Genomic DNA, 13,534 nt, shown 5'->3' with positions numbered 1-13,534 from the left:
CTGATGAGCTGCATCTTGTTGACAAGTTCCAGTGCAAGTTAAATCAAGAAAAGAACCTACAGGCATATCCAATCAATACTTGAGCGCTTGCAAAGTTATCAAAAACACCAATTTTTAGAAGGTAATAGCCTTACAGGTGATACAAGACAAGCTTTTTCTCAACTAAAGAAATGTATTTTCCCAGAACCAGAAAGACAGTATGTTATTATTGGGGTTACTGAGTTCATATACATGGGTTCATCTGCGTTGTATACATATCCACTCTCAAGTATTTTTAAAATGAAAAAGTCACGATGACCTCATGCAAAAGCTTCCAGTTTTATTGGCTCCCCCAACAAACATGTCTGAACGTTTTGAAAGCACTGAAGAATTATTCAAGATGAATAGTAAAACAAACAAACAGACCACAACAAAAACCAGCAAGGCTTTTTTGGTCAGCACACGCTCATGAGTAAGTAGCCTCCTCAATGATTCTCAACTGACAAAGCACGAGCTCGGTAAACTCTAGGAAAGAGAAAAGGACACTACATACCTCCTAATCCTTATAAATATGCTACACATACCCTCAAATAATTTGGCTCAGGCACAAATCCATTCCCTTTGTGTTCCAGGGAAAAGTCTGTGTTTCAACACCACGACATGACAGCTTCCATGCACACTCCACTGTTGCCTGGCACTCAGGTCAGACAGACTCACGACTTGGGAAGGGGAAGGGCCAGCCTTCGTGCCTCTCTAAAACCCTCCCAGCCTTCCTTGCTTGGCCCACTCACTTAGAAGAACCAGACAGCGAGAAGAGCCTTTCAGCTCCCAAGCACTCAGCAAGCCACAGACTCTAGATTCTGATTGCTATTTTCTGGTTGCCCACAGACATCCATATCTTACCTAGATAAGACAGTGCTCTGATACACACATGTTAATTTCCAGGAAACTTAAAAAGCCGCCTGCACCTGCAGGTACTCTCTTACTTTTAAAAATGGGTAAAACGGGAGGAAGGGATGGCAGCTCTTTCCTCCTTTCATTTCCCCGGGAGCTTGCAAAGCCCTCCAAAGTGCAAAGACATTTGCCCACCAGTGCCCGGGCGAAGTAGCTCACCCTCTTCCCCGCCTACCCCAGCCTGGGCGCCGGAACAATGCAGTAACATACATTTCCCAACACCTGCTGGAGCCTATTAATATGCACGGGGACCTATTGATTTTTCCCCCGTCCCTTCCCCTGCCCTCCACACTGAGCAGGCTTTCATCTCCTCCTTTACCATCCATCAGGAACTCATTTCGGCGCCCCCTTCCCCCTCCCACCACCGGTTCCCATTCAGCCGAGCCCCTCTCTCGAAAGCCCAGGCTGACGAGCACACTTTGGAATGCACTTCATTAAAATTTAGCTGCCCGATTCCAACCTGCAATGCGGAGGAGGCGATACAAAGCGCGCGCCACACTTCCTCCAGCATCCCCTTCAAAAGCCCCATTGTTCGCCAGGCATCTGCTCCAGAGCCCGGCCTCTCCCTACCCACTGACCCCTGATTTTTTTTTCTCCCCCCACCCCCTCCCGCCCGCCCTGCCGGGCCAAACGGGCCTGTCCGGTGAATTAGAACGCAGCCGCAGCCATCTGGCCCTCCCAAGCTGGCCCGGTTTCTCCCCGCCCCTCCTCCCTGGTCCACACACCACACAGGGCATCTTCACCTCCATGGATGTTCCCACAACCCAAGCGCAAACCTCGGGCGACGGTGCGCCTCTGCCGACGCCTGCCTGTGCCCAGGCTTCCTCCCGCAGCGGAGCGTTCGAATCCAGAGGTGGGCAGGGGGCGGCGGGGGCGAAGAGCGGGCGATCGTGGACCTCTTGTACTTGCCTGCAAACCCCAGCCCAATCGCCAAGATTAATCCTTCCCTTTGTGAGCCAGAAAGAGCCTCCCACCACGCTGGTCCTCGGCTCTGCAGCGGCTGTAAAGAGAGGCGGGGGTTGAGGGGGTGGGGTGGGATCCGAACCCCTTCCTAGGCGAGCTGGGGGCGCCTCGGCCACCTGACCATGGTGAGGAGAGGTTTTGCGAGGGAAGCAGGCGCTGGCGGCAGGAGCAGCTGACGGTGCGAGAAGGAAACGAAGATGCCCAAGCTTGCGCCTTTTATATTACAGGCGACATTTCTAACACATGACAACAATTTCCATCTGTATTTAAGCCGGGAGTGTGAAAAAAGAGCATTACATCACAGAGCCCGGGTTCCTAGAGGCTGCCGGATATCTAGGCCAGGGGGATTAGGGCCGCACCTGCGGAGAGGGCGGAAGCCAAGAGCCAAGCGAAGCAGGCACGGCCTCTCTCTCCCGCCAGGCGTGTCAGGTCCCCGTCGCCGTGAGGTCCTGGGGGAGACCCTGGCCAAGGAAAGGCGGGATATAAGGCTGCTCCATTTGCAAGACGCAGAAGGCTGGGGGAAGGAAAGACGGGGGGAGGTGGTGATTCTCTTGGCTAAGGATGCAACCCTGACTTCCCAAGAGGAAGGGGCAGCCGGCTTCCAAGCACCTTCAGGTGGGACTCATTTCTGTCCTTCTGCCTTGTCCCCAACTCTGGAGGGAACTTCAAAGATAATAACTCTGATGTTTGAAATAATAGTTTTCCCTGGAGTTAGAGGTGGATGGAGAAGCTTAGCATATTAATTTGTGAAATCTACTTTCAAGGAACAGCCACTTCAAGAACTCAGAGCAGAAGTGGGCTCAGAATCAAGCTGTTCTTTAGGGCTTATCTCTGTGTCATTCAAATCCACTCTTTAAACGTAAGAGACTAGTGGTGTTATCTCGCCTCTGCTTCCAAAGAGGCATCCCTCCCCTCCTTAGGGGCCCTCACCCTCCTTACCGAGAAAACTTTATTGAAAGCCATCTGGCTCTAAAGAGGTACATTTTTTCCCTCTATTGTCAAATGGTCAGTCCTTAGAAACTGCTGAAACCACTTGTAAGGCAGAGAACGCCCACAGACTGTCAAAGGAGGGAGACAATCCACTGCCTGCCTTCCCCTCACCCAGGTGTGACAGAGCCCTATGTAAGCAGCCTCTGAAAATTCCTGAGTCAGTTGGGACAGGAGGAGATAAGGGGGCAGGAGAAATATTTCAGGGGGACAAGTGAGAAGAATATAAGAAAAGGGAGGGAGGAAGCAAGGGACATGTCTATTCCTGGGGGTTAGGGTGGACCAGGACAATGCAGAACCTATATTCAACATGGACAGAAGACCAGATTTCATGTGATGGTAAAGCAGGATGATGGAGGGAAAGGTGAGAGGGCAGCAGAGACATTCAAATCACAGGGTAATAAAGAATTCACCCTTGAAGGCAGCATCAGTTGCATTTCGCACCAGATGAGAAAACAAAATGTGTTCCTTCGATATTTGCTACCCAGTAAACAGTCTCTGTGTGCACATCCATCTTGCTATCTGCTCCCTGACTAACCGGGATGTGGACGGACAGCACTGCTAAAGCTCCTTGTCCTTCTAGTCATTCATGATGGTCAAAACCTCAACTCTGGAGTCACACTCATTGGGTTCTCCCCATTCTCTCTAGCTTTCTGCTGTGGGGCAGAGGGTAACTTACTTGCTAGGTCTGCATCTGTTTTTCTCCACATGTAAAAGGTACTAAAACTATCTACTTGTTGGATAATATATACCAAGTGCCTGGCACAGTTCACCACACAAAAAAACGGTGCTCACTAAATGTCACCTACGATTATTATGACTTTATCTCTATGTAAAGAGTCCTCACAACATGAAAACCTCCATCCTCTGCTTCTGTGGACACCTACAAACTGGGACAGCTCCCCAGGCTTAGCAAAAGGCACACAGCAGCACCCTGGATGTCACCTGGTCAGAAACAGATACCCTGGAAGATAAAGCAGTTTCATCTGCTTCATTCTTGACTCACATCTACTTTGAGGAAGCTGGAAAGGCCTTGAGAAGTGAATGAGGAGTATTAGATTACATTTTTGGTTTGCAAGAAACAATAAAAACTTAAGGGGATGGTTTCTTTATCAATCATGTACATAAAACATGTGAACATTTACATCATTTCCCCTCTTGATCATCATCAAAAAAGAAGAAACAAAAAGGAAAGAAGATTCTACACAAAACTTTTAAAAGCCTTTAGCTACAACCCAATGCTGAAAAATGGAATTTGTGTATTATTAGTTTTCCACAAGAAAATGATTGTGCAGTACAAATTAAATTGCTCTTTTGCAAGGAATCTGCTTAGAGACTGCACTGATGGGAACAAAAATACAAAAGCCATTCTCCTTATGAAAGAAAGAAGGGAACTTTTATTCAATAAGTATTCAAGGATGTAGCTTTCCAATCTTCAATAGGGGGAGAAAAATAGCCCTCATTTGGTTTGGAAATGTCCCTAACAATAACAAATTATTTTCAATCAGAGCTCCAAAAACCAGGTTTCTCTATGTCTAATGAAGCACAAGGAAAAGATTCCATGAAAATCTACTTGGTTTTTATCAGAGTACACACTTGATCTCAAAAACTGGCTCTCTGAGCTTGTGTGGTCTCCAGCATAAGCCAGGAGAGATGCTTCACTGCATTTCTTCTGAGTTTCTTTTTGTCACACACACACACAAATGAAAACCAGTAGGTCCTGAACTAGCCTTTCTTCCTGGATGTCTAACTTTTGAAACTTAAGGGTGAGCTATGCAGTGTCTCCACAGCACAGTTCAGAGTTGTAGCGAAATGTAGATATGCCTTTATGAAAATATTTAACTAACAACGGAAAGAAAAGGGCCAAGAATTTCCTCCACTGACTGTGTTCAAAGCAATTACAGAAATAATTATAAATCAGACCAATTAAATGTGGGAGAGTGACCACTTAGGAGGCGATAGAATGTAGTAATTATCAGAGTGGCATTTGGGGCCAGACTAGCTGGGTTGAAAACCCACCTCTGGCTCTCTCTTGGTATGAATCATTGGGTAAGAGACATCACCTTGCTACACCTTCACTTTCTCACCTATAAAGTGGGAATAAAGCGTTCCTGCCTCACAGGATTGTTACAAAGACTGAGTACATACTGGGCAAGGCACTTATATGAGTGGCTGGGGCAGAGAAAAGTACTTAGTAAGTGTTATTACTGTGACATCAATCACTTCTAACATTTAGGTTGCTCTACATATGTCTTCCCATAAATATGTATTAGCACATACCAAGTACACAGCATTTGCATGTAATAAGTAGTACATGATAGAGTTGAAAAAAACTTTATTTTTTAATAGAAATATACTTTGGATAAAATTATATTGATTTTTTTATTTGACATTAATAATACAGGCTACCTTTGTGGAGTAAAATGCAACAAAAACAGAAAAAAATTAATAGAAAAAGAAGGAAAATTATCAATAATAACAATAAAATCTGTGGGATGTACCTAGATTCCTAAACAGAAGGAAATTATAGCTTTAAATGCATTTATTAGAGAACAAGAGAGACAGAAAATTAATGTCTTATGCTTTATACTCATGAAGCTATAAAATAAAAATGAAATGAATTTTTAAAAGAAGCCAAAGAAAATTTGAGTTGAGACAATTGAATATCCACATACAAATGAATCAAGTTGGAAACCCACCTCATACTGTACATGAAAAGTAACTCAAAATGAATCATAGGCCTAAGTGTAAGACCTAAAACTATACTGCTCCTAGAAGAAAACACAGCAGTAAATTTGCATTAGATAATGACAACAAAAGCACAAGTCACAAAAGAAAAAATAGGTAGGTTATACTACATCAAAATCTATGTTTTGTGCTAAGAACAATATTACCAATAATGTGAAATGACAATCTATGGAGGATATATGTACACGTATAACAGATTCACTCTGCTGCATATCTGAAACTAACACAACATTATAAATCAACTATAGTCCAACATTTTTTTTTTAATGACAATCCACAAAATGGAAGAGGATAGTTGTGAATCATATACCTGATAAGGGACTTGCATCTAGACTGTACAAAGAATCCCTCCAACTTAACAATAAAGACAAATAGCCCAATTAAAAAAAGAGAAAGTACTTAGATATTTCTCCAAAGACAAAACACAGGTGGCCAATAAGCATGTTAGAAGTACAACATCATTAGTCATTAGGGAAATGTCAGTCAAAACCAAGACGAGATACCACTTCAAACTCACTTGGGTGGCTATCATTGAAAACTCAGCAACTCTATTCCTAGATCTATGGCCAAGAGAAATTAAAACTACTTCTACACAAAACTTTTAATTGAATGTTGCTAGCAACATTATTCATAACAACCCAAAGAGGAAATAAACCAAAGGTCCATCAACTAACAAATGAATTCATAAATGTGGTGTATCCGTACAATGGGATATTACTCAGCAATAAAAAGGAATTAAGTACTGATAGATGCTGCAACTTGGATGAACCTTGAAAACATTGTGCTAAGTTAAAGAAACTAGACACAAAATGCTGCACTATGGAAGACATTGATATGAAATGTCCAAGAGCAGGCAAATTTATAGACGGAGAATAGACTAGTATTATAGTTACCTAAAGCTTTGGGATTTGGGAGGAAATGGGGCATAACTGTTAATTAGTCAAGGATTCCTTGTGGGGACGATTAAAACACCCTAAAATTTGATTATGGTGATACCCTCACATCCTTGTGAATATACTAAAAAACACTGAATTTTTGAAAAGCGGGTAAACTACATAGTATGTGAATTACATTTCCATAAAGTTGTTCTAAAAATGTAGAAAGAAGGAATAATGAAATTAAGGTGGAAATATAGATAGGTAACTGGAGGCAACAAAGAAAAAAAATCAAGAGAAAAAAAAAAAAAAAGCTGTTTTATTATAGGATTAATAAAACTGAAAAGCCTTTGGCAATTATGACCATGGATGGGTATGGAGTGGGGAGGAGAAATGACACACACTCAAAAAAAAAAAAATCAACTTTAGCACAAAAGAGGTGGCATTAAAAATAGATAAAAGAGATTTATTTTCATGTATAAGAGAATACCATGTACAGCTTTATACCAGTTTAATTTCAAAATCTAGTAGGAACAGATCATTTTCCAGGGCAATAAATTAATGGAACTACCTCAAGAAGCAATAGGAATCCTAAGTAGAACAATGGCTTTAACTAAAATGAAATGATGTTAAAGAATTGTCTCCTTGTTCCCTTTTCCTAGCATTTATAAGGGAAAAAACATGTCCCAGGCCAGGATGCTTTATGGGCAGATTTTATAAAGACTTTCAAAGAAGAATGTGGTACCCTTTATGGTAATCAAAACACACACACAACTATGTATTATCCATTTTCTGTGGATTTGTATATATATTTATGAATGATTAGGAAACTATCCCAGAGGACAATTTTAAATGGTGATCTGTGGTTGCCTTTGGGGAAAACAAAAGAAAACAGCATGAGGGTGGGATGGTCACAGAGGATGCTGACAGTCATTGTGATGCTTTTGTTTTAATGAAAAAATTGAGATGCATCACTTACATAATAGGAAAAGGAATTTGAAGTGAAAAAAAATTAAAGTGTTCACTGGAGACTAAATTTTCTGTCTCTCTGACTGGAACATGGAGGGTAGATAAGAGGGTACCATTATTGCCACCTTATGGCAATGTATTCTAATTGCAGGCAAAAATCCCTAAGGAACTAAATAAATAGTCTCTGAATGCTGGATTTGCAAGCCTGACCAGAACGTTAAAGCAGTAGCCTGGTAATTTTTATAATACCAAAATTTTCTTAGTTCTAAGATATCATTAATTATAAAATACATCTTTGAATTAACAGCTTTCCAGAAAAAAAGAAAACTACCACAATAAACATCTACATCTGTGTTCGACAACAGCCAATCACAGAAAAAAATATTGATTTCTTACTGTCTGAGAATCAAGAAATAATGGTGCTATCTAACCAAGTGAGATGCTGATAAAAATGAAAAATATTCTTCAAATGATAATAATTTAATCTGTGTTGTTTAGATTCTGTAGCCAAGTTCGGTTTGGAAAATGATATTTAATCAGATATGGACATTAATTATAAGAAATAACAAATATTTTGGTTATTAAGGAAAACAGCATTGGTTAGGAAGGAAATCAGAAGCATCTCATTATATCTGATGCTTTTTAAAGTGACCAAGGGGCCTGAATATAAGATCAACTTATAAGAGTGATACTGGAGTTTATATTGTTCATGTTTTTTCATGACTTATGGATGAAAGATAACAACTTTCATATGTCAAAGACAAATGACATATCACTTAGCTTTGAGTATTTACGTACCCAAAGAAATGGGTATTTTCCTTATAATAAACTTGGATTTCCAGCATTAAAAAATATATAGATCAACTTGAGATGGTATTTTCCAGCTGGATATTTAACTCAAATTTCCACGGAAGTGTGAGGAAGAGACCCTTTATGAAGCAAAAACTCCACTGACAATTTTCTGGCTTTTGTTAGTCAACGGAGGAGCCAAATAGCAAAGGGGAAATATATAGAATTCTTATGGCTGTAAATTTCAACAAGAAATGGAAATAGGATAGACATTGAACATTTACATTAAAGTGTCATAATTCTAGCATTACTTCTCTTCAAGGTGTGAAAGATGATCATATTCTTGGATGGGACTCAAATGAGATTTTTTACAGGTTTTCCAAAAAAATGCAAAAAAAAAAATCAGGCTTCCAGCTATTACACAAGAAAATGGCTCATGCAATGAAAATACACAATTTAAGATAATTAATAGAAGGATCCTGCAATGGTGCTATCAAAGATCAAAGCTTCAGGAACTTCAGACTTTAACTGCTCAAAGGATGGTGTCAAAATTGACTCTTTACATTTTTATGACCAGATTTCTCTACAATGACCTGCTTTACAAGACCACATCTCTCCCTCCTTTAAACTGCGAAACTTACATTGAACCTACAGTATCATCTTTGTGTCTTTTGACTCCTGCTGCCTTCAGGATACAAATTAGGACTCCCAAGAGTATATTCACCATGTGCATGTTAGAACCTTTCACTACATTCATATACCAGCCAAAAAGGCTTCTGAATAAATCTGTCACAGTGAATGTGTAAAGGGGGCATGAAATACAGATTCGATACTTTGCAGAGAGTCTGTTGTGAAAGACAATTGTGCTTCTTGGGGACCATGCACCACTGCAGGGAGTGCTTATCTTCTTGCAGATATGCAATGACTCAGAGATGGAGAGCCCAAGAGATGGCAATAAAAGAAAAACTAGCCCTTGGAGGCCAACTAGTCCTTTGCAGGGTGCCTATCCTACCTTTAGAGTCTGCTGAAGGGCTTTCAGCAGATCAGAGTTAATGAGGAGGAGAGAATGAATTAAGCTTACACTATGCAGCATTTGAAAGTACCTATCAGTGGGCCTTATGTATAAATTGTCCAACATGGCCTCCTCGATAGTAGGTGAGTTATACAGTAGACTTTTCTCAATGGTAATTGCTCTAACATCAAACATTATAGTGGAAGAATTATAGAGACCAAACCTTACAAGAAAGCCTTTTTTTTTTAAAGAAAGCCCATTTTTGTCCACAACCCAGAGATGAGGTCTAGCAAGTCCTCTTGTACAGCAGAGTAGTTACATCGAAAGACCCTTTCGTCCTCCTCTGCACCACTCCACTCTGCTCATAAACAGCTGTCATAGAAATAAAGCATGTACATCTACTCATCAGATACATGAATATATTTCTGCAGTTTGAGCAACTATTACTTGCCAGGACCTCTGTTGGTGCTTCTTATGTCTTATGTCACATAACTCTCATCACAATTTTACTGGGATGATACTACTGTCCCAATTTTATAAACTAGGAAACCTCAGGGAAGTAATTTATCTGAGATCACAGAGCCACAGAGTGGAGGGGTGGTGAGTCAAACCAGTTCCATCCACAACCGAAGCTCATGTTGACTAAGCAGTCACAACCCTGTGCCTCTTCAGCATCCTGAAAACTGAAGGGGACTGATTTTCCAGGAAGTTCCCTTGAAATAAGGCTCTGCTCAATGTTGACACAGGTATTCAAGGCGAGTTTCAATAACTGCCTATACCATTAGGATATTCTGATTTTGATATTTTTAGGAATAAATAATCTATCACAGTAATATGGTTTGGGATGCCCAGGTCATCTTCAACACACACAAATCTGGTGTACAAATGGGCAACCTATGCTAATTCCTCTCAGAACAGAGGATTCTTTGCTCTTTTCTAGCCTTCCCACCTACTTCCTGAAACTGCTATTGTCTGCCCCAAAACAGCCTTTCACGTGGGCTGTAAACAAGTCTGCTAACATAAGTCGTCCCTTCAGTATCTTCAATACCATCACCACTATCCCCATCATGGCCAGCACAATCACCAAGCCCATGACCCATCCCCGCATTGTCCAGATGTGAAGTGCTTACAGGAGATCAAGATGGCTCCAGGCCACCTGAATCACCCTTTAAGAAAAGTATTGTTATTCCTATTTTGCAAATGAGAAAGCAAAGTCTCAAGAAACTGGCTGACTAGGAAGAAAAAGGAAATATAAGACGTGCTTCCCACCACTACCCGGGGCAGGCAGATTTCTTTAATTGGGTCCTACATCTGCATTTTATCTTATTCTCTCCTTTTCAGAAACTCTCTTGGTTCTCACTTGTCCCAGTTGCAAGCACAGACTTCTTAGGGGAACAGATACAACTTCCAGTGTCCTTTTGTAGGAGATAAGTCACTTTGGCCTATAGTGTATTATGCACATGGGCACTGTCTTCCCTTTTGTTATGTAAGTATAAAAAATAGAAGAGAATATTGGGAAAGAAAAAGAAAGGTATTTAAAATATCTCAATAGGCTGTTCACCTGATAGCAGAACAGACTTTTTTTCAGTTTAGGTATAAGTCACCCATGCCTTTTCTGTGCTTGGAAACACAGGCATACTAATGTATATTACTAGAAATTAACATACAATTCTTCAAGTCACTCTCACCTCAACCTATAAAATAGGTGTTACTGGCCCGATCCTATAGATGAAACTCAAAAAGGTGAGGCAACCTTTCCAAGCACATCTAATAAGCAGCAGAGTCAGGGTTTAAAACCCAGCTTCTTCTACCAATCAGCAATAAAAAGACAAACTACCCAATTAAAAAGAAAAATGGGAAAGGATTTCAATTGTATTTCACAAAAGAAGGTCCCCAAGTAGACAATAAACATTTGAAAATGTGCTTAATATCATTATATATTTTAAAAAAATGAAAATTCAAATGATAATGAAATACCATGGCACATCTACCAGGAGGATGAAAAATCTAAAAGACTGACGATAGGAAATGTCAGCGAGGATGAGGAGCAACTGGAGCTCTCACGCATGGAAGTACTGGTGCAAATCGGAACAATCACTTTGGAAACTGTGTGACGATCTCTGTTACAGGGAACTGCTTATGGCTGCATATGCCTACACATATGCCAACAATTCTGGGTGTGAAATGAGTACACACATCCCCTTACATAAGAATGTTCCCAGCAGTAAGTAAGCTAAAACTGGGAGATAGTTTAAATCAACAGAAAAATGGATAAAGATGGTGCTATAGTCACACAATGCAAGACTCAGCACAAAAACAACAAAAACCCAAACTACTGCTGCTGTTACATGCAAACACTAAGGAAGAAAAAGGAGTTAGAACAAAATAATACACATTGTATGATTCTGTTTATAGGAAATTCAACAACAGACCAAACAATCCAGGGCACTTAAGTCACAATCATAAGAGGAGACATGAGGGGCCTGCTGGAATGCTCAGTGCTCTCCCTGTTGATCTGCGTAATGGTTGCATAGACATGGGGGTGGGGGTATAAACGTGAATGTGCACAAAAATTCAGCGAGCTATGAATTTAGGATTTATATAATTTATTATAGATGTTTTATTTGTTTTCTACGTTAACTTTTTTTTAGGGTCTCTGTTAGAACCCATGTACACATAGCTCCAATAATGGCTATGGACTGCTCTACTGCCAGAGTTTGGAACAAGGGGAAGAAATAAGACAGTTTGTGGTAGAAGGAAAGAAAAGAAAGAGGGGGTAGGAAATGGAGGGTGGGAAGGACAATGGAAGGAAGGAAAGAACAGAGGAAAGGAGAAAGAAGGCTGACAGGTCATGGCAGGCCAGGCCCCTGAAGTATTCAACATGAATTCAGAACACAACAGCAAGTATTATATCAAATTATATTTTTTAACTGCTCCATGTTCTCTAAAGATATCATTTTTTTAGTTGTATCTAATAGCTTGCTTTCTTATCTCTTCTTGCTATTCTTTGGAACTCTGCATTCAGATGCTTATATCTTTCCTTTTCTCCTTTGCTTTTGGCTTCTCTTCTTTTCACAGCTATTTGTAAGGCCTCCCCAGACAACTTTGACTGTGTGGATCACAATAAACTGTGGAAAATTCTGAAAGAGATGGGAATACCAGACCACCTGACCTGCCTCTTGAGAAATCTGTGTGCAGGTCAGGAAGCAACAGTTAGAACTGGACATGGAACAACAGACTGGTTCCAAACAGGAAAAGGAATACGTCAAGGCTGTATATTGTCACCCTGCTTATTTAACTCATATGCAGAGTACATCATGAGAAACGCTGGACTGGAAGAAGCACAAGCTGGAATCAAGATTGCCGGGAGAAATATCAATAACCTCAGATATGCAGATGACACCACACTTATGGCAGAAAGTGAAGAGGAACTAAAAAGCCTCTTGATGAAAGTGAAAGTGGAGAGTGAAAAGGCTGGCTTAAAGCTCAACATTCAGAAAACGAAGATCATGGCATCCGGTCCCATCACTTCATGGGAAGTAGATGGGGAACAGTGGAAACAGTGTCAGACTTTATTTTGGGGGGGCTCCAAAATCACTGCAGATGGTGATTGCAGCCATGAAATTAAAAGACACTTACTCCTTGGAAGGAAGGCTATGACCAACCTAGATAGCATATTCAAAAGCAGAGACATGACTTTGCCAACAAAGGTCCGTCTAGTCAAGGCTATGGTTTTTCCTGTGGTCATGTATGGATGTGAGAGTTGGACTGTGAAGAAGGCTGAGCACCGAAGAATTGATGCTTTTGAACTGTGGTGTTGGAGAAGACTCTTGAGAGTCCCTTGGACTGCAAGGAGATCCAACCAGTCCATTCTAAAGGAGATCAGCCCTGGGATTTTTTTGGAAGGAATGATGCTAAAGCTGAAACTCCAGTACTTTGGCCACCTCATGCGAAGAGTTGACTCATTGGAAAAGAGTCTGATGATGGGAGGGATTGGGGGCAGGAAGAGAAGGGGACGACAGAGGATGAGATGGCTGGATGGCATCACAACTCGATGGAGGTGAGTCTGAGTGAACTCCGGGAGTTGGTGATGGACAGGGAGGCCTGGTGTGCTGCGATTCATGGGGTCGCTAAGAGTCGGACACGACTGAGCGACTGAACTGAACTGAACCGAACAGTTTGCTTCTGCAAATCATCCACATCTACAGTCAGAAGGTACAAAATTCTTCCAAAGGATCCCAGATGATGGTGGATTTGC

At 41.1% G+C, this 13,534-nt stretch overlaps 1 protein-coding gene across 44 annotated transcripts in view; it reads right to left on the bottom strand.

Annotated features, from left to right (window-relative positions):
* The window catches only part of MAGI1 (membrane associated guanylate kinase, WW and PDZ domain containing 1), a 645,902-nt gene that overhangs the window by 232,964 nt on the left and 399,404 nt on the right, over positions 1–13,534 (bottom strand). For 2 of the 44 annotated variants that reach the window (XM_086366999.1, XM_086367002.1), the window contains exon 1: positions 1,843–2,184. The exons of 41 other annotated variants lie outside the window; for them this stretch is intronic. The gene's annotated coding sequence lies outside the window, so the exon portion shown is untranslated. Of the gene's footprint in view, positions 1–1,709; positions 2,185–13,534 lie in introns of those variants that run through there. One more of the 44 variants, XM_086367003.1, reaches the window with a different exon arrangement.

This window comes from Bos grunniens, chromosome 22, assembly GCF_055505025.1.
Source record: "Bos grunniens cultivar Pamir isolate PY7600 chromosome 22, Bosgru_T2T1.0, whole genome shotgun sequence".
NCBI lineage: Eukaryota > Metazoa > Chordata > Mammalia > Artiodactyla > Bovidae > Bos > Bos grunniens.
The sequence above is the reverse complement of the archived record's forward strand: the minus strand, read 5'-3'. Positions and strand labels throughout refer to the sequence as shown.